Source organism: Ochotona princeps, chromosome Y (assembly GCF_030435755.1).
Source record: "Ochotona princeps isolate mOchPri1 chromosome Y, mOchPri1.hap1, whole genome shotgun sequence".
NCBI lineage: Eukaryota > Metazoa > Chordata > Mammalia > Lagomorpha > Ochotonidae > Ochotona > Ochotona princeps.
Window position 1 is genome coordinate 10516851 of NC_080866.1, and position 22289 is coordinate 10539139.

Below are 22289 nucleotides of genomic sequence, written 5' to 3' on the forward strand. Positions count from 1 at the left end.
TTTTTGTTCATTTATTTTTTACCCTGCCACTTTACCAAATTCTTGCAGAAGTTCTAGGAGTCTCTGTATTGAGTCTCTTGGTTCTTCTATGTAGAAGATCATGTCACCTGCAAACGGTGAAAGCTTGAATTCTTGCTTTCCCCATTTGAACGTCCAATTTGGATTCCTTTGATTTGTTTGTCTTGTCTTATGGCCTCTGCCAGTACCTCTAGGACTATGTTGAATAGCAGTGGTGATAGTGGACATCCTTGTCTTGTTCCAGATCTCAGTGGGAAGGGATCCAGTTTTTCTCCATTCAGTATGATGCTGGCATTGGGTTTTTCACATATTGCTTTGATTATGTTGTGGATTGCTCCTTCTATGCTTACCCTGGTTAGAATTTTGAACATGCAGTGATGTTGGATTTTGTCGAAGGCTTTTTCTGTATCTATTGATAATATTATATGGTTTTTGTTCTTCAGTTTTTGGATGTGGTGTATTACATTTATGGATTTCTGTGTGTTGAACCATCCCTTCATTCCCAGGATGAAACCTCCCTGGTCTGGATGAATGATCTGTCTGATGTGCTTTTGAATTTTATTGGCTAGTATTTTGATGAGAATCTGAGCATCAGTGTTGATCAGGGAGATTGGTCTGTAGTTGTCCTTTTGTGTTAATTCTCTATCTGGTTTTGGGATTAAAGTGATGTTGGCTTCATAGATTGAGTTTGTCAGGGTTGGTTCCTTTTCTATTGTTTTGAAGAGCTTGTAGAGGATTGGGTTTAGCTCCGGTTGCAATGTTTTGTAGAGGTCTACTGTGAAGCCATCTGGTCCTGGGTTTTTCTTTGTTAGGATATCTTTAATCACTGATTCTATCTCTGCTTCAGATATAGGTTTATTCAGATTTTCTGTCGCCTCTCAGGTACGTTTTGGTAAGTGATGGGAATCTGGGAACCTTTCCATTTCCTGGTGGTTTTCTGATTTGTTGGAGTACAGTTCTTTGTGGTGATTTCTAAATATTTTCTTAATGTTTGCAATGTCTGTTGTTATATTGCCTTTTTCATCTTTGATGCTGCTAATTCTTGCTTTCTCTTGCTTTGTCTTAGTCAGGCCAGTGGGGTGTCTATTTTATTTATCTTCTCAAGAAACCAGCTTTTTGATTCATGGATTTTGTGTATAGCTTTTTATTTCTATTTAATTTCCTCCCTTCCTTTGAAAATTTCTTGTTTGCTATTGTTTGTGGCGTCGTTTTCCTGCTGTATTTCCAATTCTTGGAGGTGTGTGCTTAATTCCTGTATTTGATTTCTTTCTTGGGCCTTGACATGAGTACCAATTGCAATAAACTTATTGTAACATTGTTTGGCGGTGTCCCACAAGTTTTGGGCTGCTGTATCTGAGTTTTCAATGATTTCCATAATTTTGTATCTCATCTTTACTTTCTTCTCTAGCCCATCAATCCTTTAATAACATATTATTCCATCTCCAAGAGTTTATATATTTCCTGGGGCATTTTGAATTGCTGATTTGCAGTTTCATTCTGTGATGATCTGAGAAGGCACATGGTATGATTCTGATATTTTGAAGGTAATTAGACTTGCTTTGTGTCTTATCATGTTGTCTATGCTGGAGATGGTGACATGCACTGCTGAATAAATTGTGTAATCTGTGGCCTTAGCATGAACTGTTTTGTATATACCTACTAGGTCCAATTGTTCTATTGTTTGTGTGAGCTCTGTAGCTTCTCTGTTGGGCTTTTGTCTCATTGATCTATCTATTGGTGTCAATGAGGTGTTCAGATCTCCCAGGATTATTACATGTTCATCTCTATCTCCCTTTACGCCTATAAGTAATTGTTTCACATAGCTGGGTGCATCTGGACTTGCAGCATGAATGTTAAGCATGATAATCACTTCCTAATGGATCTTTCCTTTCAACAGTATAAAATGCCTGTGTGTGTCCTTTTTGATGTTTGTCACGTTGAAGTCTATATCACCTGAAATTAGGACCACTACAGCAACCTTTTTTCTCATGGGTTGGCATGAAACATCTTTTTTCCATCCCTTCACTTTCAGTTTCTTAGGATCTTTTCTGCTTGGATGCATCTCTGGTAGGCAGCATATCATTAGGTCCTGTTTATTGATTCAATCTGTTAATCTATGTCTTTTGACTGATGCATTTAGGCCATTTGTGTTTGGGGTTAATATTTAGAGATTACGATTTTGTCCTGCATTGCGTGTGTTTTTCAGGTTGTTGGTATCTAATTGTTCTTCCTTGCCTGGACTTTAGTGGGGACGTCTTCTCATTTGCCATCCTTGCTTATGGTTTTTTTTCTTTTTCTCTGGCTGAGGCACATTTCTAAAAAGATTTTGTAGAGCTGGTTTTGTGCTGGCACATTCTTCTAATTTCTCCTTTCTATGGAAGTATGTAATTTCATTCTCGAATGCAAAGAAGATCTTGACTGAGTACATTATTCTTTGTTAACAATTGTTCTGTTTCTGGATTTGAAAGACTTTATTCCATTCTCTTCTTGCTTGGAGTGTCTGTTCTGAGAAGTCAGCAGTGATCCTGATGGGCCTGCCTCTAAATGTAAGCTTGCCTTTGCTTCGTGCTAACATCAGGATTCTCTCTTTGTATTCGTTAGTGGGGAGCTTGATTGCCACATATCTAGGTAAAGATCTTTTTGGGTCAAATCTGTGGGATGTTCCCTGCCCTTCTTGGATTTGGACTTGGTTCATGTTCCAAGTGTTTTGGAAATTCTCCTGTATAATTTCATTGAGCACCGATTGTATGCCTGTCTCTCTTTCTACTCCTACTGGAAGGACTATAGCTCTGATATTTGACTTCTTGATGTGGCATTCATCTCCTGCATTGCCTCGTTGGTTTTGTTCAGTTGTATCTCTACTTGGTTAATAATCTTCCTGCTTTCATTCTGGGAATCTTCCAATTTGGATATCCTGCCTTCTGCTGCTATAATTCTGTTGGCTAAACTCTCAATTCTGTGCTTCAGGTCAAGGATCGCATTTTTGACTAATTTTGTTTATGTGATTATGTGGTTTTTGAATTGCTTAATTTCCTCCCATTGTTTCTCATTGTTTCTGAAAAGTTACATCATTATTTTGCTGAACTCCTTCTCGGATAGGTCTTCAATGTCTTCATCTGTAATCTCTGCGATTGACCAGGCCTTTCAGTGACTTTCTGGGGAGGCACTGGCTCCTTCCTCTGACTCATTTATTTTTTTGTGACCTCGCCTCATTTCTATGTGATAATGGACATTGCTGGCTTCTATCGCTTGACCACGCTGCCACCAAGTGATTGACCTGAGGTCTTGCAAACCTAGATTTTTTTTTTTTTTCTTCTTTGTCGCATCTGAATTTCCCTCCCCCTACTTATGTCTGTGGTTTTGTGGGCTCTTTAAAACTGGAATTTATGTTAGCCTTTTTTTTTTCTTGGAAAGATTTATTTATTTATATTACAAAGTCAGGCATGTAGAGAGAAGAAGGAATACAGAGGAAGATATTCTGTCCAATGATTCACTCCCCAAGTGAGCCGCAATGTCTGGTGCTGTGCCGATCCGAGGCTAGGGAACCAGGAACCTCTTCCAGGTCTTTCATGTGAGTGCAGGGTCTGACTTTTTCAACTGCTTTCCCAGGCCTCAAGCAGGGAGTTGAATGATAAGTGGAGCTGCCGAGATTAGAGCTGGTGTCCATATGGGATCCTGGTGCATTCAAGGCAAGGACTTTAGTTTTAGGCCACACCACCGGGCCCTATGGTAGCTTTGAATGTCCCTTCTGTGAATTTCTCATGTCCCTGGGATTGGCACCACCCATTGCTGGGAGCTCCAGCTACCAGAGTTGCCCAGGTTCTTTGTTTCTGTGCCTTGTTGCCCTCTCCGACCTGTCTGCCCAGATCCAAACTTGCCCAGATTCGATTGAATTTCACCGTGTTTTTCTCCCAAGTTCTTTCTGCTATGGGTGGGCACTTCCCTGTGTTGGCGACTCATCTATGTTCACTCCCAGAAATTCGTTCACCCGATTTGGCCTCCTGCTAAGGGTGGACATTTCCCTGTATTAGCAACTCACCAGGGTTTGCTCCCCAAATATCACTCGCCAATTTCACTTGAGTCTTTGCAGCCCCGGGCTCCCTCTTTGTCCTTCTCATGTTTCTGATCCCAGTATTTTGCATTCTTATTTCTGCTGTGTGCTGCCATTTTCAGTCCAGGGGATAGTGGGGAATTTCTCATAGTGTTCCCCAAGGTTCTTTTCCTCCTGGGCTCACTTCAGACTGCTCCTGTCCCTGAATTTTAGAACCCTCGGTTACATCAGTCTCAAGCTTCCAGTTCCAATGAAAGCTCCCAGTTCCAACGAAACTGTATCACATAATACAATGTAATCAATGAATAAAAAATAAAATATTAAAAAAAGAGAAATCACATTTATTTTTTAACATGTTGGCTGCTCAATACTATGTCAATTAATTCCATAATGATGTTAATTGTTGCTGATAATATGTTAGTGGTTTTATTTGACCGGGATGATACTCTGTTGGCTATGCCCTCAGACCAGAGAGGGTCTCCCCAATCAGTAGTTGGACTTAACTGGACTATCAGATGTTGGACTCTATGCTTAGCATATGCTTGCTAAGAGGGTATCTCACTGAACTTGAACTATGACTACGCAACAGGGTGGAGGAACCCACCATGGGGGGAGGATATGGGGAATTGGGTGGGAGAATCCCGGTTCCTGCGAAATTACAACACAATGTAATGAATGAATAAATTTAATAAAATAAAATAAACCAAATCCCTTTGGTGCATGCTAGGTGGACTTATGTTTCAGTGACAACTTTCAAGTAGTTTGTATTCCATGTAATTTACCTTGGTCAAAGCTTTTCTTTCATTAACAATCTGTTGACTTTGAAATAAGTTTTACGCTATGTAAGTGTAAGTGTAAGTGTAAGGAAGTGAGAGAGATTATTTTGTCTGGTTTATACTCTCCAAAATATTTAATGGTTAGGGTTGCAACAGTCAAACTAGAAGATGTGTTATAACCTTTATTCCAGTTACAAGTTCCTAATAATAATTAGCTAACAAAGGCAAGTGAAATAACCCATAACTGGCACTGCACAGCAGATCTGCACTGCAATGCCTCAATCGATTACAGAATTCTTAGTGCAGTGGTTGAGTGTCTGTGCAAAAATGGGGTGAAGCTGTGTCAAGGTGGTTAGAGAGACACCCACCAGACCCTGCCAAACTGCTGGCAGCTACCCTAGGTCCTGCCAAACAAGGGAGCTGTTCTCTTCACACCTTTGAAGTTGCTGTGTTATCCAAACCTACTGCATGGAGCCCAGCAACTAAATCAGCCTATACTAAAATTCGACAAAAGAAGGCTATTCTCACTTTAATCTAAGTCTATCTTCCAGTTTCCTTTGACAATCTCCATCAGTTAACTCCTATTGTTAGATATGAGAAGTCTGTGTGTAAGTGTTTCAATGTATGTGGTGAGGTCGTGCTTGTTGTTGGAATGCATCCAACAAGGTAAATCGGGGGTGACAGATTCAAGGTTGGGGATGTGTCAAAAAGAGGATCTAGGAACGGGGGAACAGGGCCTCTCACCCAGCATACATGGTACCACCACTGAGTCCTCCAAGGTGTTTTCATCCACTCCTTGAGGAAAGGCGAACATCTGTGGTCAGTCTAATCAGTTAACCAAGGTCAGACGGTACTCTTTATCTCTTCTGCATTTTAATAGTGCTTTGACAAAGCTCCCTTGTTAATTTTCTTTGAACTTCCTGCTTACATTCATGATCTAATTCTGAGTTGTGTTTGAGTTATTGCTTTATAAGTATGTAGGAACTGAAACCCTGAAAATAAATCTTGATAGCTCTCCAGGCAAAGACCCCTGCCCCTTTCTTTTTGATTGTTCTTCTCCCCAATGACGCACAAGGCAAACTTGCAGCATTTGTTGAGATTTTTACAGTCATCAGGAATAGGTCAGTCATTTGTGTGAGAAAGAAACTCAAACTCAAACTTCCTCATGAACAGCAGGAAATATGTTTCTTAGCCATCACCTATTCCTTTCTAGGGTGCACAACTGTAAAAATGTGGATCCAAAGAGGTATATGGCAAGATAAGAATTCCAGTAGAGCATGTCATTGATCCAGGAATTTCACTGAGATATGTCTTTCCCTATTTCTCTATTGAAGACAAAATTTTTAAAGAACATATATGTTTAACATGCTAAATAATTTATTTCAATGTAAGGAGAAATGTATCAGAATAAGATGATAGGACAACTCAAGTTTGGATTCACTTTTTATATATATTCAATTAGGTTTCAACTTCTCTTCCATCTGTGTAGTTAAATTATCCTATCCAAATTTCAAAGGCAATTCCGAAAGTTTAGTATGTGTTTTTTCAGAATATTCTGTTGCAAATATGTGGAATATTAATATGCAGTGACACAGAAGAAAAAATGAGAAAATAGTTCTCCTCTCAATTTTCAAATCTCCAGCATACACCTGACCTTGCATATATTACAAGATTTTAATGTCAAGAAAAACTAAAAATTCAAGAGACTTATTCCATCAACATTGCAGCATTCCTTTATTGACCATAGGATGAAATGTACATTTGACTCAGATCACAGGAAAATGCCAAGTCCTTTATCGTCAATATATCACAGGTTAATATGTGGGGAATTCTGGTTAGATTACTTGCCATACACAAGGGAAATTAGGCCAGATTAAATTAACTTTACTCACAACTGATGCAGTGATAGTATAAGATGATCTGATAGAAACCCACAGCATGCTTTCATATCTTTCTGAAATATTTGCCATAGAGTTTAGCTTATTGCCTGTGAGAAATCTGAGTGGAGAACATTTTACATTTCTCAGAGTCATTCAACTATGTCATGAATCAGAGTAACTAGCAGAATTGAACTTACTCAAAACACACTTACAAGTCATTCCACTTTACAAGAAACCTAATTTTTTCAGATTTATCCCCCTATTTGTATGTCTGAGTAACAGAGCAAAAACCTGTTGGCTCTAAATTTCTTAGTCTTCAAACTAAACCAAAACATGGGTCCTCAAGATCCTGCATACTGTTATACACTCCTAGGGATGAAGCGAGAATCTAACACACGGCAGCCTCTCAAGAAAGCAGACAATTCTGGAGGGATAAATGACTCTATTAAATAAAAATTAACATATAAGGAAGTAGGGGGGATAAAAAGTAAAATAAAAAAGGTGAAATATTCTGTAAGTTGTTGGCCTGATCCTCACTGACAGGGTAACCAAAATGAGATTGAAATAAAGTAAAGCAGAATTAACATGAATAATTGTCAGATGAATGTTGTAATCCTGGATTCAGAATTTTTCTTCAGAAAATCCCTATGTTAGGAAAACAGTGGATCATTTTAAATGATATGTTATATGAATACATATAACAGAAGCACAGAAATGTTTCAATTTAAAATACTGCATATATAACATGTACTTATGGTTTTGCCAGGAAAAAATCTCGATAAAAAATTAAATGTTTAAAGTATAAAATATAAATATATAATTAAAAATACATAGATATACTATACAAGATATAACATGTATTATAATATAGTATTTATAATGGTTCCTTTTAAGGCATTGTTCATATTAAATTGTCAGGATATACTTAAATAGCAGAGTAATGAACTTAATGGCTATTTTGGAAGGACAACACTATTGTGATGATAGAGGTGAAAATAGGCTGTGGAGTACGGGTAAGAGGGAAGGTAAATCCTAGAGCCTATGGAACTGCATCACAAAAAAGATTGAACTGCATTTTTTTAAAATTTGTGTATAAAAACAAATCTATCAGGTTGCTTCTCCCAGAAGTGGATATGGTACTGCAATGTGACTATTGGGCTGCCTCTAAGAATACGCAAATCACCAGGGACCAACGTGTGTAAAGATGACCACAGTTGGCCCCACTTTGAGAGATGGGAGATCTACTCTGTGTGTTCCTCCAAAGGAAAACCAGAGATGTGCATCTGCAGTCATCCCTGCAGTTGTTCTGTGACCTGCTCAATGCAGACCTGTTCTCCCTGTAGCTGAGCTTCTGTGTGGCACTATTTCACTCTCAAAATATGTGCAACAACCACAACTAGGCTAAGCCAAAGGCTGGAATCAGGATTCCATTTGCATTTCTCAGGCAGGTGACAGACATCTAGACTCAGGAGCCACCACCTGCTGCCTCCCAATTTCTGTGTTAGTAGATATGTTGAAGCAGGATCAGAGAGAAACTAATATCCCTTCACACAAGGACATCCTCCCTTCCAGTCCAAGTGCATGTCCTCTCTTGTTAATAATTGGTTGTAGGATGTTAACGCACAGTATTACTCTGTGCACTATGCTCCACTTGGCATGACTCAACACTGTGTGGGAATATGACAAAGCATCTATAGAAAATGTGAAATGACATATGTATCTCCAGGGCCAGGTCTGGCATCGGTAAAGCATCACCCAGAATCCTAGAATTTCATTTGGGACATGATTGGAGTCTTGGTGCTCCTCTTCTGATCAAGCTTCCTGCTAATGTGACAGAATAGTGGAAGATAGCCAATGTGCTCTGGCACCTACACACCTGCAGGGAACATCATAATGGCCTACTCCTGGCTTTTGTAGCAATTTCGGGCTGAATCAGCAGATGAGAGACCTATTTTCCTCTATCCTACCCCAGACTGTCTATTCCTTCCCACTCTCCCTTTCTCCTTACCTACCTTATTCTTTCTCCTCCCTTTCCAGTCCCCACGTTACTCCTTCTAATAAAAATAAATGGCTTTAAATAATACACAGATTCAAAAATATATGGCAGCATAAAATAAAAAGCTTTCAGCTCCATTCACAATGACGTTATTTTTCTATACTCTTACAGAGATATGCCATAATTGGTGCACCTGCTCACCCACTGACAAACCCTAGAAGAGTGTCCCTCTTTTTGTTGCAATGGATAGGGCTTTTATATGGATATGCATGCACATGGTTGAGTATAGCAAGCAACTTAGCAAGCACTGTATAACACAATTTAGCAAGTTCTCAGAAAAGAGTGATCCCATCACCCACAAACATTGTAATCATCTTAGTTTGAGCACACAGCATGGTATTTATACACACAAAAAACCGCGTGAGAATGTGTTTCCCAGGAAGCAAGAAGCATTCTCACAAAGCAAGAAGTTACTGTATTGGGCTAGACCTGATTTGGTAATTACGTAGATTAAAGACAGCTGGAAAATAAGTATATATATATATATATATATATATATATATATTTTTTTTTTTAAGATATTTTCATTGGAAAATCAGATATACAGAGAGACGCAGAGACAGGGGAGAAGATCATCGGTTCACTGATTCACTCCCTAAGCAGCTGCAATGTTTGGAGCTAAAGCAACCTGAAGCAAGCAGACAGGAGCTTATTCCAGGTCTACCCCATAGATGAAGGGTCCCACATCTTTCAAATGCCTTACCATGCTACAAGCAGGGAGCTGGGTGAGAAGCAGGGCCACTGGGATTAGAAATGGTGCCCAAATGGACTCCCAGTGTAGGTCAGAGATGAATTTCTGCTGATTATCAGCAATAGTAAGCCTAAATATTAATGCAAGAAAAAAAAAGCAAGAAAGTTAAACCTAATGTACTTGTAAGTCCGCATAATACTTGGAAAAGGGGAGGGAGAACAGAGAAATCTACATCACCCTAGAAGGTGTGAGGCAGACGGGAAATATAACCTATCAGGATCATAACTGGTAACTCATAGAAACAGATTCGAATTAGCATTAGACAATTGTAAATATACAAAGGCATATAGGAGAATCAGGAGTAATCCTCATAACCTCTTAACAGGAGGGCATATGCATAGAGCAGGGGGGACCTCAGAGTGGTCAGGCGGACAGGAGAAGGCTTTTATACCAACCCTTAATACTCCCAGATACTCACCAAGGACTATCAGTACCAAGGAGCACCACGGACTACATCCCTACTGCCAAGGAGACCATGAGGAAATGGAGTGCCTTCGGAGACCAAGAACTCTGAGGTCAACCACCCCCATTTGGATCTACCACATGGGATGGAAGAAGCCCAAGTCCTGCCTTGCAGGATCCAAGGTCATCGGAACAACAACCAGGAACCCTGAGTGGTCCGCAGACACAGAAGAACAGTAAACTTTCTTCGGGATGAGGGAGAGGATATTTCTCTGGTCCTTGCATGCTTCCAACATTGGGTCCCCACCCTCTCTCGTAATAACCATCAGGAGGGCTTCAGAAGCCACTCAAAACAGACACACAAACAAACCAACAAACCAAACTAAACTAAAATAGATAGAGAACAACAAGGAAAGCTTAGAAACAGACAGGAAATGGTTAGCATGGATGCACTTATAACTCACTGTGTGGGACACAAAGATTAGTTACTCCTCACTAGGGTATGGAACATTTCTCTGCACACCCCTGCTAAACATGCTCACCTAAATTGTTGAAATATATCCAGTTAGAATTATAGAGTTAGACCACCTGAAAAACAGCCAGGTTCAGCAAAAACATGCTTCAATGCTATAAACTGCTAAAGACTAAAATGAAAATAGGCATGAGACAGCTGAATAGCCATCTAAGCCATTTTAAGGTGTATAGAACACGGTTGAATGTAAACCAAAATTGAAATGTCTATGAAGAAGTCACAGAATTTTGTTGAGAACATGCATTTTCCTATTAACATATTGATTAACCAATACCATGTCAATTAATGCCATAATGTTGTAAATGATTGGAAATATTATGTTGTGGCTTTTAATTGATTGGGATGATACTCTGCTGGCTCTGTCTTCAGACCAGAGATGGTCTCACCAAGAAACCATTGAACTTACCAGAACAATAAGATGCTCGACTTTATGATTGGTCAAAAATCCAATGAAAGAATCTCAACTGAATTGGAACTATGGAAATGCAACAAGGTGGAGCAATCCACCGTGGGGAGAGGGTTTGGGGAGGGGCAGGGAAAAATCCCAGTGCATAAAAAAAATGTATCACATAATGCAATATAATTAATTTTAAAAAATGCAATAAAAATATGTTTTTTAATAAATTAGCATTTGTTATATTTCTCTATGCTCATTGTGACATTTAATACATCTCTTGAATTTACTTGTTCTCTTCCGCTGAACACTTTTGTGGTTACTCAAGGCAAAGACATTCAAATTTGTATCTTTCTCTAAGTTGATGTTATTTTTTTCTGTCACTAATACTTTATATTCTCCTTCAGCTATAGCCTCAAGTATTAAATATATGTATTTCCTATTTTGATTCTGTACTGTAAAGTTCTCCCTTATTCTGCTTCACTTTTTGTCATTTTACTCCTAGCAATACAATTTCCTTTCTTTATCATTTTCATTTTTAATGAATTGATTCATCAGGGTTAGCAAAGGTACACATTCACTACAACACAGACCTGGCAATGTGATATTAACAACAGAAAATAGACTCCACAACTCACAGGTACAATCATAATGCTATAACTAATGGCTTAGGACTTGAAAATGAGACCAATACCACTGCCAGAGCAATACAAGTGAGAGCTATCATCGCACACTTCTAGGAAGTAACACATGCACAGTCTCCAGAATTCAAGGAAACAAGATACATCTAATCCCAAGGTTCAAAGGGAAAGTCCCTAACTCAGAGCCCTGCCTCCAATAAAAGAATTAACACATTGCCCCTAGCCTTTCAGAAAGCAGTACACATGGAGAGGTGCTGAACACCAAAGAATATGCATTAGATCAGATACTGACGTTTCAGAAAATAGCACACATATGCACCCTGAACTCCCAGGAACCATCACACACATTGACACTGGCACACCCAGAAACAGCCCACATGTGCTTCAGCATACCCAGGACACAATACACAACATGGATTTTGACTTTTCAGGACACAGTTGCTTCTGCCTGGAGTTGAGCTATTGAAAACAAGTCTGGCTTTGGTTCCAGAAAGGCCCAGCATAAATGCAGCATCCTGAAGTTGAAGCTTGACTTGAGCTTGACTCTTGGAGGTCTTACTATTCCCTGAGTAGGACACAGATGTGCTGTGCATAGGGCCAGGACTTGGGTGCGAGTAAACTCAGCTCCACCCAAACCAACAGGACCCAAGGCTGAGGTAACCATGACTGATAGTCGTGGCTCCTTCCTCTACCGTGCACCACCAGTTCCTAGATTGCCAACCAGCACTACTGCTTTCATCATAGCATCATCGGAAAGCAGTACCATACAGAATATTCACACTTCATGCTGGCATTTTCTGTAATCCCCGACGTGTCACAGCAGGGGACAGCAATGGCTAAAAGCACTTGGGAGAGCAGGAATAATAGACCAGAGCCCAGGCCGTGGCATTGTAGTGTGACCCCTTTCTCCTTAGCCTGTGCCACAGGCCCCTTCACCCTGAGCACCTACCAATCTCCTCAGGGTGATAGAGTATGGGTCCTTTGCAGTTGAGAGACCATGTCCACTAGCCTGAGCGAGCCCTTTGCCCTCAAGTCTGGTGTGCTGCCATAACCCCCACCCAGTATGTCACCAATCACAGAGTTGTCCTTTGAATAAAGTCCAGGCCAGTCCTAAACTGCCCAACTTGAGAGATCCCAAGCCTCATTCACACAAATGCTTAGCCTCAAATAATGCATACACTTACCCAGGCTTCAGTAACCTCAAAGTACCAAAGGCACATACTCTTCAGTCAGGCTCATAAGCTTCCATCTTAACTCCAACCCTGTTTCACCTGAGACCGCAAACATAATCCACCTCTGGGGAAGCTGGTACTTCAACCCATGGCTGGGTTTCTGGTTTTCAGACCTAGCTCACAGCAAGCCCCTGCATCTTCCTTCTCTCAGAATTCTTACTTGATGACAGAGGAGTTGGAGTGGGATATCAGAATCACATGTGTCAAGGTTCCTGCCAAAGCAAGCTTGGACACACCCAGCTTCAGCACTGGGAAATCTGGAGGTGACAGTTTTGGGCACATTGCTGTGTTAGTGAGGTTGGCACAGGAGGTTCAGAACAGATGTTTAGCATTGGCAGAATAGACAACTGTGTTTAGACCAGAGGACATGGCTGATACCTTGTTCTTCTGTAGCCACTGTGATTACACAGCAACCTCTCATGTCTTCTAACATTCCAAGATGCCTTCAAAAATGTTTCCATGTAGTTCTCCAAGGAATAGTGTGCAAAGATTGGCAAGTCAGAGCAGACCTACTTTCAAAAATGAAGTGGAAATATAGCATGCAAGTCACACAGACCTATGCAGCATCAGCCCATTGTGCCTGTGTGTTTCCCCTCCCCTTGTCCCACCTGTTCAGGGATGTATATGGACAAGGATGTTTGTGTTCTGACTATGCAGACCTCTCACCTGTACTCAATACTCCCAGTCCATCCTGGGAGTGCTATGAATCGCTTTGCCTTCCACTTCTTCTTCTAGGTATATTGCCTAAAGGGAAGATTTTGCTTTAATCTAACTCTGAGAGCCCCCTCAACTGGCTTTCTTACGAGTGCTGGCACTCACAGCCCCTGGACAACACTGATGCTTTTGAGAATAGAGACCTAGTCAAGAAAGTGAGGGCCAGGAGAAATAAGCAGCAACTGAAAACCATTCTTGGCATCAAACTCAGCAATATTTGATTAACACCATTTACTCTCTTGAAAACAGTGCCCATCAGAGGCTGCTGACATATGATCCTAGAACAGTAACTATGCTATTAATCAGACAAAAAGTGGAAAATGTATGAACGGTCGACAGTTAACATGAACTAACTAATTCAAGACGGAGGTACAACCAAGCTTGTACATAAGTGGTTTGTGTATGTTGTTCAAAGTCAGAGAAAGGGAGTGAAAAAGAGACAGAGAGATCTACCCATTTATTCACTCCCTAGTCTGTGCAGATGAACCTGGTCAACATTAGAGACCGGAAGCTTTCATTTGGGTAGAAGAATCCCAAGTATTAGGGCCATTACTTCCTGCTTCCCCAATTGCACCACCAGGTGATGAAGTGAAAGTGACAGGTGGAACTGAAACCAGTGCTTAAGAATGGGGTTGCTGATGTTGTAGACTACTCAAACTGCCGCCCAACAATTTATTGGAAGTGTTGACTTTCTTTCTTTCTGATGACTATGCTATTTTTTTTATTAAGTCTCACAGGTTGTTAATGGAATTTTCAGGGTTTTCCATGTGTAAGCTCATGCCAAATGCAAATGTAGAAAACATGTTGCTTCATTTCCAAATTGGAGAAGCTATTTCCTCACCTCATTGTTCTGTCTAGGAAAAGTTTCAGATCAAATAATAGTAGCAAGTATGTAGAAACCATTCCTTGTTTCTGATCTTAGAGAAATTATTTTCAATTTCTAAAAACTAACTATGCAATTAATTACAGATTTTTCCATATGATTTTTACTTTCTTTTCAAGGAAATTTCTTTCTGTTCCTAAATTGTTCATCAGTTACATTCTGAAAATCAAATTACTTTATTTAATTGAACACAATAGACATAAGTCAGAGTGGAGGTGGAAATGAAGGATTTCTTTTGTTTTTTGGGTCTGTTTTAAAGATAAAAATCTTCAACACATACACATACATCTTAGTGATAGTTAAAAGATATTTTCAAGTCACATCTGAATCACAGGTAGAATCACTACTCTCTGATCCAAAATGCTTTTCTGCTAAGAGTTTGCAATGTTTTGAAATATTTATCAATGCTTTCTTGTCACCTTCTAGTCAAACCTCATCGCATGACCTGCAAAAAGAAACATACGAGACAACAGAAAGTGAGTAGCTCTTAAAATCCTTTCACTAAAAGAAAATAATAATAAATCATTAAATAATGATCCTCTTAAGTCCCTCACAGGTAAGCGAAGAAAGGACACCGTATACTATTAACTGTCTTCTTCCTGTTATGGTCTTTCATAATAGCTAACATGATCAGGAACCTTAAACAAGACAAGCCAAATAATCGCTACTTCTTGTGTTGTTTTCACAGGTTTTCAGACGTTGTAAGGTTTATCATCAACACACACAGTTAAACCTTCCAACAACCCTATGAATCAGTTACTGAAATACACTCCTTTAAATGTTGAGGAATGTGAGGTATTGTACTGTTAAGTGTTTGAGATAAGAGTGGGTGTCCACACCTTCATAGGGACTTTATTTAGAGCAGAGAAAGTCTGCAAGGGCCTAGTGGCTAAATCCTCACCTTGCACACTCCGAGGTCCCATGTGGAAGCCAGTTCATTTCCCAGCTGTTCCACTTCCCATCCAGTTCCCTGCTGATGGCCTGGGAAAGCAGTGTAGGATGGCCCAAAGCCTTACGACCATGGCACCACGTGGGAGACCTGGAGGAGGCTCCTGGTTCTGGGCTTCAGATCAGCCTGGCTCTGGCTGTAGCCATCACTTGGGAATGATCCAGTGGACTGATAATAGTTGTCTCTCTTTCCCTCTGGAAATGTTCCTTACGAATTAACATGAAATCTTACTGGAGAGAGAGAGAGAGAACCTCCAAGCCTGAAGACTCCAGGCTTTAATGCTGAGAATGTATCAAACAGGCAGTAATTTAAACTTCCCTCTGTGTTCACTCATACATTAAACAGAATTGTATCTTGAACTCATGTCCTCATTCTTGTAGGACAAAACAACATCCTCTTTCTCTGGGTACTAAGTACGCAGTCCTTCCAATGTTTGCAATTATTTTTGTTTCCTGTTGCTTAGACAATACAACATGACTTTTGAGTGTCCAGTTGATTACAAATATTTCTCCAAAATTTTGGCAGAGTTTGGGTCATGAAGAACTTCCCCAAATTTTCTGGAAAATTCATTCAACATTTTCTGATAAAACAGAAAAGCAAGTCCATGGAATTCTTAAGATAAATATATCTTATACATATCTGCTATATGTATCATATGCATGATATATGTATGTATGACTTGGGTTTCAGCTATAAAAACATGGTAAACTGGTCGTAGCAGTATAGATATTACTAAATCAAATTAATGAGTATGTAATATCTCAAAATGAACTTTAGCTACATGTATGCCAATTTACAGGTCAACAAGAGTAGCTGTGGAGACGTATCTAACAGTACACCTGGGCTCAAGCCAATTGATATAGGCACCAGCTTATCCAATCCTCATATCAATTATGCTCAGGATATTGTCATTTTCAGCTTTTATCACCATCTTACTTTTTGAACAATCATCTGATTTCACCTCTTTCTAACCTCATGCATGCCACCAAATTCTCCAGTTGTATTTCATCCTGTCTGTGCTTTCCTATATTTTTCCTTCACGGTCCACAGGTTGATAAGACATACTTTCCTAAAGAAGCCCTACCAACCTGCTTTCACGAATATTGTCCTCCAGATTATCTTTCTAAATGTTCTCCCCTTTTCCACTTTCATTTGTGCAGAGGAAATTGAAAACCATCTAGAGAGAAACAGCCTCAAATGATGTGATCTATCCCCAAATACACTAGAAACACAGACACTGCTTTTCCCTTCAGTATTCAATCACTTCATATGTTCCCATGTTTGCTGATACTTTAAAGAATGCCATGTACCTGAAAACACTTTGCAATCCCAAAGGACAAATGCACTGAACAGTTAGTTTAAAAAAACATGTTACTTTCTCATTAAAGGGAAAGTCCAGCGGGCCTTTACATAATGAAATCAGTACGAAGGAATCATCAGGAACTGCAAATTTACTAAACACAACTGGCTCAAAGAAGGGCTGGAAAGCAGTGTTCCATCCTAAGGAATCAAACAGCTCAGGACAGCACTCTACACAAAACTTGGTAAGAAAATAATTTCAGGAGTTGTCTCTCTAGGCCTACTAGGAAGCCTAACGAACGTGAAACTTGATGAGGATGGTCAAGCTGTGAGGGATGCAATTGCATGCTTGGGTCACACTCAACACAAAATAAATAGAGCCTCTAGAAACATGATTACATTTTAAGCTCTTTGGGGATGATCTAAAACAAAAAGGTGGGATCAGGTTACTTAGCCTATATGCAGACACTTCATGGAGAGGAAGTCAGTTGTTCTAGGAGTGAAGATACTAGTTAATATGCCTGTTTCCCGTGGCAGAGTGCCTGGGTTCCAGAACTGACCCTATCTCTGACTCTAGCAAATTGTTGATATACAAATTAGTAACACTTGGTGAGGAGATAAGTGATTGAGGTCTTACAACCCCCTGGGAAAACTGAATAAAGCTTTCTGATCTGAGACTGATTTGGGTGCTATCCAGGTTACTCAAAAAGTGAACCTACCCACCTCTCTCTGCCTTCTGTATACTCTGATTTTCTCAACTGCTGTGCCAATCTCTAGATGTGTCTTTCTTTGCTGTTTAAATAAACAGATATTAAAACTTCAGGGGAAATGAATTAAAACCAGAGATTGTAATGAAAAACAAATGTCCATGCAGTTTTTCCTTGTCTTGAAAGCCCTTTATTTTATTTGAAACATTAAACCCAAAAGAACTGATAACTTCACCGACTTAGTCTCTCCATCTCAGAACTCAGAAGAAGGGATGAGAATGAAGAATTTCAGATGTACAACTTGAAAGGAAGAAAGGGTCAGACATACAAAGAGTTCAGTGAGACTGAGGATGATGACTACCTGTGTAAGTGACCCTTTGGCACATCCACAAAGAAAAAAATTCCCATAGTCTGAATTGAAATTCCACTTGTAATTTGGTCTTACATCATTCTGTCTTCTGGTAACTTGGGGTGCAAGACTGAGACTGAGTGATGTGAACACTTGACTGCTTCTGATACTCTCTATAGCCAGCAACGTTTGGTATATGTTCCTCATCCCTTCCACTCTCACCTCCAGATTGTGAGAAGTGTCAGATCTGCTTCCTGAAGAGCTGTGCTGCTCATGGACCCCCCGTGTTTCTAAAGGACAATCCAGTGGAAAAGGGACATCCTAGTCGTGCTCTCCTCAGTGTGCCCACTGGACTTCGAGTTGGCCCATCGAGCATTCCGGAAGCTGGGCTTGGAGTATTTAATGAAGCATCTGATCTGCCTTTGGAGTTGCACTTTGGTCCTTTTGAGGGCAAGATCACAGAAGTGGAAGAGGAAGCTGACAGTGGGTACAGCTGGCAGGTAAGAAGCACATCCCTTTCCAGTCTGATGGCTTTTCACCTGCCTAGCATGAGACTGGTTCATGTGTCCTTCTACACATTATGGCATGAGTTGAGCCAACATGATCAGCCAGGCTGTAAAGATTAGCATAGGGCTCGGTGTCGTGGCCTTGTGGCTAAAGTCCTCACTTTGAACCTGCTGGGATCAAAACTGGGCACTCTTTCTAATACCAGCAGTTCCACTTGCCATCCAGCTCCCTGTTTGTGGCCTAGGATAGCAGTTGAGGACAGCCACGCCTTGGCACCCTGCATCTGCATGGGAGACCCCAAAGAGTTTCCTGGTTCCCAGCTTTGGATCGGCACAGTACCGGCTGCTGTGGTTAGTTGTGGGAGTGGCTCATCAGATCGTAGACCTTCCAATCTCTCTCTCTGTCTCCTCTTCTCTGTACATCTGACTTTGTAATAAAAATAAATAATTCCAAAAAATAAATAAATATTAGCCTAGAGAAAATCACTGGGCTGTTAAAAATAAAGCAGTGGCATTCTCCTCTATGGGCTTCTACTGTAGGGAAATAAACCAGAATAAATGTGTACCGACATTATGTAAAATCTCAACATGTGTTGGAGTCATGTAATGTCTCAGAACATGAGGATAGAGTTGTTAATAATTCTGCTGAACTACACCCATTTCAGAAACGTATTAACCTATTTTTTTGAAACTCAGATAGCCAAGGGCAGGAACAGCTATGAATACGTGGATGGAAAGGATACTTCTTTGGCCAACTGGATGAGGTAAGAGCCATGGCATGTTACAACTACACAGGATATTTCTCTCCAAGACAAGATCACTTTCCTTTCTCCTTATTTTCCTCCATGAATTATGCATCATATGTCCTCTTTCATGTTTATTCTAATGACCTGTGAATGTCATGACCTGTTTCTAAAAGCATATTCTATATAAATACTATTGCTTTTTTTTATTCATTAATTACATTGCGTTATGTAACACAGTTTCATAGGTACTTGGATTCTCCCCACTCCTCCCCAAACCCTCCCACCATAGTGGATTCCTCCACATTTTGCATAACCACAGTTCAAGTTCAGTTGAGATTCCTCCATTGCAAGCATATACCAAACATAGAAACCCACATCTTTTTGTCCAGCCAAGTTCAACGGCTTCTTAGGCATATCCTCTCTCACGGCAGGCAGAGCCAGCAGAGTATCATCCCAATCAATTAAAAGCCAGGGAACTTGAGCATTTTTTCGTATGTTTATTTGCCATTTGGGTTTGTTCTTTTGTGAAGTGTCTGCCCATTTCCCATGCCCATTTCTTGAGTGGCTTGTTTGTTTTGACATTTTGGTTGTTTTGTAGCTCTTTGTATATTCTATCACCTATGTAGTGCGTAAATATCTTATCCCATTCTGTGGGTTACTTTGTTACTTTGTTGATTATTTCCCTGCTGTACAGAAGCTTCTTAGTTTGATGAAATCCCTTTTGTTTATTCTGGTCTTGATTGCTATTGCCTTTGGTGTCCTTTTTAGGAAGTATGGACCTAACCCCAGATCTTGCAGAGTATTTCCAACCTTTTCTTCCAAAGGTTTGAAGGTTTCTTGATGTAGGTTTAGATCTGTTATCCATTTAGATTTGATCTTAGTGTATGATGAGAGTGTACAGTGAGAGCTTGACTTGTTTCCCATTTGGATTCCTCTGATTGCTTTTTCTTGTCTTATGACCTCAGCGAGAACCTCTAGGACTATGTTGAATAGTTGGAAGAAGTGGACATCCCTGTCTTGTTCCAGATCTCAATGGGAAGGGTTCCAGTATTTCTCCATTCAGTATGATGCTGGCGTTGTGTTTTTCAGATATTGCTTTGCTTATGTTGTGGTTTATTCCATCAATGCCTACCTTGGTTAGGGTTTTTAGCAGGAAGTGGTGTTGGATTATGTCGAAAGCTTTTTCTGCGTCTATTGATACGATCATGTGATTTTTGTTTTTCAGTTTTTGGATGTGGTGTATCACATATATGGATTTCCGGATGTTGAACCATCCCTGCATTCCAGGGATGAATCCTACCTAATCTGAATGAATGATCTGTCCGATGTGTTTTTGAATTCTATTTCCTAGGATTTTGTTGAGAATCTTAGCAACAATATTCATCAAAGAGATAGGTCTGTAGTTTTCTTTCTCTGTTGGTTTTCTGTCTGGTTTTCGGATTAAGGTAATGTTGACTTCATAGAACGAGTTTGTCAGGGTTGCTTCCTTTTCTATTGTTTTGAAGAGTTTGTAGAGGATTGGGGTTAGTTGTGTTCGGAATGTTTTGTAGAATTCTGTAGCGTTTTCATCAGGGCCTGGCTTTTCTTTGATCGGAGATCTTTAATCACTGATTCAATCTCTGCTTCAGTTATGGGTTTGTTCAGTTCGTTTGTTGCCTCTGAGCTAAGTTTTGGCAGGTGGTGTGAGCCTAAGAACTTTTCCATTTCTTGTTGGTCTTCTGATTTGTTGGAGTACAGTGCTTTGTAGTAATTTCTAATTATGTCCTTAATGGTTGCGGTTTCTGTTGTTATGTTGCCTTTTTCATCTTTGATTCTGTTAATTCTTGCTTTCTTACCATAACATAAATCACAATGCCTAATAAACAGAACACAAAGATGGGCCTTGAGGAATCTAGATCCACTGGGGCCATTAGACTCACTCTTTCTCTAATTAGCATTGATTAAGCCCTTCCAGTGTCAAAAATTTCCTAAATACATGGAGATTCCATGTAATTGGTGCCTGGCAGTAATGTTTCTTAGTCTTTTGACAATTATACAATGTCAGAACAACTTCAGACATAAGACCTTCAATCGATGAGACAGTGAAAGACAGAAAAAAAAATAGAGGAAACAGCCAGGTTCTGGGGACAGGCATTGTCATGCAGTGGGCTAAGGCAGTGACTGTGAAGCCTGCATCCCAAGTACTGGTTGCTCTACTGCCAAACCAGTGGCTTCCCCATGCATCCAGGGAAGTTTTGGAGAATGTCCTCAATCTTTGACCTCTGTGCCCACGTGGAAGACCTGGTTGAAGCTCCTGCCTGCCACTGTGTCCTTTCTGTGTCCCCATTCCACCCGTTCTCCTGGCATCTCTGTCTTTTGCCCCTTGTGCTCTATGCTTCTCTGCTTCTCAAATAAAAATAAAAATAAAATACTAAACTTTATCAATTAAGCAAAACAAAACCAAACCTGGGATGTGGATGAGAGAAGAAAGCTGCATCTGGACAAGGGTTTCTGTGAGCAGTTCAGTGAGAGGATAAGAATCAAGGAAGACTCCTCTACATTTCTGGATCTGGATCTTGGACTCCCAAAATCCAGGAGAAAGGTCCAAGAGAAAGGACTCCAAAGGATTGCCTTTGGGAAAGCTGAGTTGTGGAGCATGTGTGGAAAGCTAGATGCAAGAAGTGTGTCTACTCATCCAATTCTGTAGCAGAAAACTGAATGAAATTTGGAGTTTAGGGAAACTCTGTGTGCTTCATGGCAGTCAAGGTGGGAGTAAGGTGGGCTTGGGTTTTGAGGATGACTAGTGAGGAAGGAAGGAAGAAAGCATGCTTATCACAATGAACACTGTATCTACAACTTGTACCTGGGAATTCAGTGATCTCATGAGAGAGGTATATGTTTTCTGGGAGAGCTCTTGCAGAATTGATATTCAAGCAGGGTGGAGGCTATTACAGAGCACATGAGATGTGAACGTGACAGAGCATGCAAACTCAGCATTTATCTCCACCCCAGGTATGTGAACTGTGCCCGCAATGATGAGGAGCAGAATTTGGTGGCCTTCCAGTACCACAGGCAGATATTTTACCGCACCTACCAGGTCATCACACCAGGCTGTGAGCTGCTAATATGGTATGGGGATGAGTATGGCCAGAAGCTGGGTATCAAGGGAAACAATGAGAAGAAAAAGAATGGAAGAAAAAGAAAGAGCTCACAACAGTGAGAGGTAAGTAGCACTGTTGTGTTGAAATAAGCAAAGGAGTCCCCTTGGGAATATTTGTGATTCAACTCTAAAGAGTCAAATGTATTGTAAGGGCTGCCAAAGTTCAATTCAAATGTGATTTCCATTTAGCAAAAACAAAGACTTACTTATCAAAGGAAAGGAAGAGTTATACAGAGACTCAAGCACAGAGATAAAGAGAGATAG

At 40.2% G+C, this 22289-nt stretch overlaps 1 pseudogene; it reads left to right on the forward strand.

The window, feature by feature from the left end:
* LOC131478752 (histone-lysine N-methyltransferase PRDM7-like) overlaps positions 1-22017 on the forward strand; it is a 58999-nt pseudogene extending 36982 nt beyond the window's left edge.
* The last annotated feature ends 272 nt before the right edge of the window (positions 22018-22289 follow it).